Source organism: Glycine max, chromosome 2, assembly GCF_000004515.6.
Source record: "Glycine max cultivar Williams 82 chromosome 2, Glycine_max_v4.0, whole genome shotgun sequence".
NCBI classification, from domain to species: Eukaryota; Viridiplantae; Streptophyta; class Magnoliopsida; order Fabales; family Fabaceae; genus Glycine; species Glycine max.
The window spans coordinates 26,481,860-26,488,056 of NC_016089.4; the positions used below are offsets into that span (position 1 = coordinate 26,481,860).

General features: G+C 35.6%; 1 pseudogene; it reads right to left on the reverse strand.

Annotated features, from left to right (window-relative positions):
• Window positions 1–392: 392 nt before the first annotated feature.
• Window positions 393–2,112, reverse strand: LOC100813373 (probable protein phosphatase 2C 60; annotated as a pseudogene).
• Between the last annotated feature and the right edge of the window lie 4,085 nt (window positions 2,113–6,197).

The window sequence follows — 6,197 nt, forward strand, 5'->3', positions numbered from 1 at the left end:
AATTTTAGAGTTCTCATTAGTCCAAGAAGTGGCCTTACATGGAAATATGCTTCCTTCACTCTCTTGCAGAACCCAAAAGATATCCCCACATAGCTATCCCACACAATAGGATTCAAAGAAAAATTTTAATATCGTGAAGACTCAAGACTGTACTAAAGAGACAACAGTTTAACACACCCATACTATTATTCATTTAGATATCCTCATCATCACAAGCATAGGAACTTCCTCTTGCCATGTAAAGAAAGTAAGAAACAAAATAAAGCATACAAAATAAAATAATAGAAAGTTGCCTTTGTATTAGATTATCCTAAATATCAATTTATCATGTTGACAAATTCATAGATGTCTGTCTGATTGTGCAAAGGTCCATAGGAAGCTTAAGTAAACATTCATAAAAGCTCATTTGCCAATAGGTTAGTACCTATTGCTCTTGCAAGGCTTAAACTCCCATTAACTCTTCTTGCATGAATAAAACCACCAACTTTTACGATTCTTTCCTTCTCAATCTCAAGATCAGGTTTATGATCTATAGACAAATCATACGCCTGTAGTGTAGATATAGGCCATAGTCAGAAAATTTATTGTAATAATTATACGCAAGATCTGTTACTTTGAAGATGAAAATCCAAGAATTTTCATCGTGAAGTTACCTGACCCTTCCCACATATCACACAACGTGAATAACCGGCATTAGCTACAAAAGTATAGTTGTTTCTAATAATTGTGACGCAGGCAGTGCTTCCTGAAGTTTGTCCAGCAAAATTAGAATGAGGACCCTGCTTACAATACATACACATTATAGAGTGACAACAAAAAAATTACACTAGAAAAGAAAATTATAATTTCACACAAACAAAATTTGTTTATCTTATCACCCAAAATGGCTAATTCCCTCCACCCCCTTTGACCATGCATCATCTCGTCCATTCTGCAATAATCACCAAAATGCTAGTTCATTACTCTTTTTTTAATTTCTTTTTCTTCTGGTGTTTTGGACTGGGGAGTGGGAGAAAACAATGAATGGATAAGGAACAAGTGAACAATTTTTTTTGTCTATAATATCAATTTTAATGCCATACTTCATATGTGATCTTTAATTCTGTAATTTTAAAGAAATGCAATAAGTTAATCATATGGTAAACTTTAGATAGTGCATACATAAAGCTAGTTTCGGTCACTATATTCTAGAAATAGAATACATAACAAAGGAACCCCTTTTAGTAATTAAAAATGTTCTAACCTGAAAAATGATTCCTAAAGAGAGGTTCCTATATCTCCAGCTATGTATGCTTCATTCTTGAGCACCAACTAGTGAAGATACTTAGCACAAAACTTTGCAACCACTTTACCTGAAAATTTCGGGGTTAAATTGAGCATCCATAACACATAATCAAACAAAGATAAGTTGAAAAAGAAAAAAAAGAGGAACATGATATGCTATATAAAACTTGAGTACAAACACAATTTAGAGGCATAGCAGAAAAACCAATTATATTTTTCTTAATTTGTTGAAGTATCTCTCTTACATTCAAGAATATATCATATCCTAGTTACCTATTTTTTTTTTATTATAAGGGTTGAGGGGGTAAGGGGTAGGATATTATTCCAAAGAGAAAATTGAAATAGCAAGAGTAACAAAGCTATAAAACTAAGAATATAAATAAATGAAACAGCAAGTCATTTTAACATGTATGGGAGACACCTGTAAGAAAATTGTAAAACTGACTAACATTCATTTTGTTCCTCATATCATGTAGGGTGGCATTTGAAAACTCACACTCACACAATTAAAGACTTTTAGATTTATCAAATGAATCCAGTGTTCATTGCCCAGAAACCTGATTCTCCCAAAGCAACTATTTCACCATTTTACCAATTGTGTTAATAAGCATTAGAAAAAGGAAAAAGGCATAGAACTGCGGTAGCTGCTAATGGGTGGAAAAGGGAAAACGAAATGCAAATGAATATAGCTACATAGTGCTTACATACAAAGTGAAACACGAAAATGAGATGGTGGGTATTCACTATCTAAAGATGAAAAAAGTAAAACAAACGAACCTTTGAAAACTAAGAGGTCACAGAACAATCACCATCGTCGCCGTCCTTCATGACTAAGGTCATGGGGCTGGGTGGCGGACAACGGGCAACGACCCAGGGGCTTAAGGCGCAAGCTCAAGGGTTCAAGAGGGGGTTTCAAGAGGGAGGGTTAAGAAATTCAAGTGAGCTCAAGAGACAGAGAGAGGGATATTATTATCGAAACCTTGCATCGGTTTCAAATAAAACCGATGTTGACTGAGCATGCAAAACATCTATTTTTTTAAAAATCATTGTTAATGAGTATGAATAACATTGGTTTTATAAAAATCAATGTTAACATTCTCATTTCAATATCAATTTTTTCAAAATTGATGTTAACGATGACATTTTATTTACAAAAATACTACTGCACATTTTGTATTATCAGTTTTCATCAAAATCGACTGGATGATATTATATCTTATTTTTGTGATAGTGAAGAATGAGACTATGATCAATGTTGAATAAATGAAAGGTGATCAAATCATTAATGCAGCTAGGCTTGTTCAGAATTTCAATATATAATGTACTAAGGGACTCATATGTCAACCGCTCATATATGTCATCAATGATATGAAATAATTATAAATGGTGTTATTTTATTTCAATGAAAAGTAGTCATATTATTCATAGTTATACATTTTGTAGATGTTGAGGGTTTAGGATTTAGGGATTAGGGTTTAGGGTTATGTAGTCATATGTTTATTTGAATAGCAAATATTGAATTTGACAAAAAAAATACATGTGCGTCAAGATTTGCAGATCATGGTTAGAACTAAAGGGTAAGGTCGTTCCTTAGGTAGGGTTATAGGCAGAGCCCTGGGGAGAGAGGATCATCATGATTCAGATGATGTTCCCCAGCGGCGAAGGCCTACAACATCCACACGTAGGCAACAAGAAGCTGCCCCTGTTGCTGAGGATGATCCTGTGCTAGCTGAAGACGTACATGCATATGCTGCAGAAGTTGTTCATGATGCTGAGGGATTTCCAGGTGGGCTGCGTGACCCATCAGTACTGACTGACTATGGTGACCATGTTGCAGTCATCGTATGGAATGAAGAGGTATTTAAAATTTTTAATTAAAGTGATTTGTTAAGTTTTTGTTATTATTTAAATTTTTCATAATTTTAATTATTATGTTTATAAGTTGTCGAATCATTTTTTTTGCAGGAACGTCCTGAATTGAAGTTATCCTCCAATGGAAGGAAGGTTCATAAATTTGGGAGGCCTGCTCCAAAAATTGAAGGGCTAGTCGCAGCCACAGGATTAAGTCCTTTGATCGCATACTCAATAGACACTGGGGACTTATATCCGCTTTTGTGGAGAGGTGGCATAAGGAAACTAGCAGTTTCCATCTTCCTGTTGGAGAGCTTACCATCACTCTAGATGATGTGGCATCTTTGCTTCATCTTCCAATTATAGGTGCCTTCCATAGCTTTGACCCTCTGTATGTCGACAAAGCCGTCTTGATGTTGGTTACTTGAAGTCTCCGGAGAGGAAGCTAGAGCTGAGACAACACAATGTCATGGGGCATACATATGCCTATCGTGGCTACAAGATATTTATCGAAGCAAATATGAGGTCGAACATTGGATTGTTGCAGCTCGTGCCTATCTGCTACATTTGTTAGGTTGCACTCTTTTTGCTAACAAGAGTGTAACACATGTTCATGTTGTTTTTTTAGACGCTGATGTTTCATCATTTTCTTCTATTTTCTAAACCCTTTTTGCACCATTTTAATTACTGATTGGTCTTAATTGTCAATTAATTAGGAAGTTTTATTATTTGGGCTCATTTAGCTAATTTGATGTTTTTAATCTAATTTCAGAAATTAATGAAACATTGGGCTTAATCCGGATTTTGGTTGTGGACTTGAAGAGGGCAAATAAAGCAGCGCTTACCTTAGTTAATTTCTAATTAGGAAATTTCACAATTTTATTTTATGTGGTTCAGTGTTTATTTCGTTTTGGGCCAGAGTATTGTAATAGGGCCCAGTGACTTTGAGTGACTCTTTTTAAATAGCAGCCTTGGGATTCGTGCAAGGCTATTCTATTATGTTATTCATTATTCAGAGCTTTGTTTAGGTATTTACGTTTTTCTGCTTGAATGCTATTGTTTCGTTCTTAATGCAATTTTCCATTTTCTGCTTCTAATAACAATTTCGTTCTTGTTTCTTCTTCTACTTTCATTTACGTTTCTGCTTTTAGTTTCATTTGCGTTTTCTGTTTGAATCTATGGAAGGCTAGATTTTCTAGTGTTGTTTCCTTTTGAGGATGAAGCCCAACTCTCTTTGAGGTTTCATTTATAATGTGGCTTCCTGGCAGTTTCCCTTTCTCCAGTTAACCCAAATTCTTGAACATTAATCAGTGCACGCTTCATGTTCGATTAATTTCCTCTAAGCCAAACTTGCATTCATGCTTAATGGACGAAGGGCTAACTGGTGTATGTGTTGCCTAATCACGTATTGACAACCCTAAGTTGATTTTCGCTTAGTAAATTGAAATAGGGTTGGATTAAGTGGTTAACTGTTAGGGACGAATTCTCCATAACCCAGGATAAGAGAATGGCTTCTGAATCAGAGGAAACAACCCATTTTTAATATTGGTAGTTTCGTATTCTAGTTTACTTGTTTTGTCCTTTAAATCACAACACAAACAACCCCCCCAATCATTATTGTTACTGCAAGTGTATTATGAACATTTGGTTTATCATTGCTTGTTTGGAAACGACCTAGGATCACTTCCTAGTTACTGCATTTTCATGTTTATTTGATTCGAGTACGGCCTCGATCAAATTTGGCGCCGTTGCCAGGGAGCAGTGTCCAAAGGTTCATAATAGTTAGCGTTGTGTGTTTAATTCTTTCGTGTTTTATGTTTAATTGTTAGTATTGTGTTAGTATGTGTGTTAGTGTTGTTTAATGTCCTAGTATTTTGTTTAGTGTGTGTTCTGTTTTAGTTTTCCTATTAAGCGCTTCCCCTGTTTTAGTTTTGGGTGTTTTGCTGTGAATAGTGTTTTGCGACGGACTTAGCGACCACTTTTGCTTGCGGCAAAACAGAGTAGTAGTAGAAATCAGGTAGCAACGGATTTTAGCGACCACCCATGCTGAATTATTTTGGATTTTTTGTTTTAGTAGCTAGGGTTGTTATTTTTAGCTGAATTTTTTTTGTGGTAACTTCTTTCAATCCATATTTTGTGGGAAAAATAGCTAGAGCCTTTAGTTTGGTCAGATTTGAAAGTTCCAAAAAAGTAGCAAATTTTGTGTATGTCAAAACTTCAAACAGCCATAACTTTCTCCATCGTCCAAAAATAGTGATTCTGTCAAAAGTTTTTTATTTTTCAAGTTTTATTCACTTATTTTTCTTAACCTACCATTTTTAGCTTCTATAGTTAAACTTTGAATTTTTGCCTGAAATTTTTTGAGCTATCTTCTCATCATTTTATAAGGTTGCTCACAAAATTTCAAGTCATTTGGATATCATTTGAGGGTAGTTGTAGTTCAAACCTACACCTTTATTTACATGACAAGGCAACTAGTTGTGCATGCTGAATGTAGTGTATGACTAGAGGCAACCCATCTGACTTACAACCCTTTGATCCTGAGATAGATAGGACATTTCATAGATTAGTTAGGCATCATTTTATACCTTTTGATCATCCTGAGCATTCCATTACTGGTGAATCTGTGCATTCTGTTATTGGTGATTTTGAACATCCTGATTTTGAGCATTCTGATTTTGAACATTGCACAACCTCCACCCCGTGAGAGGACTCTAAGGGAAATGGCTGCACCTGATTTCACCTACGAAAGCTTGTGCATCCAATACCCTGATGAGGATGTCCCATATGTTCTTAAAACTGGACTGATTCATTTGCTTCCAAAGTTTCATGGCCTTGCAGGTGAAGACCCGCACAAACATTTGAAGGAATTTCATATTGTCTGCTCCACCATGAAACCCCCAGATGTCCAAGAGGATCACATATTTCTGAAGGCTTTTCCTCATTCTTTAGAGGGAGTGGCAAAGGACTGGCTGTATTACCTTGCTCCAAGGTCCATCACGAGCTGGGATGACCTTAAGAGAGTATTGTTAGAAAACATTTTCCCTGCTTCCAGGACCACA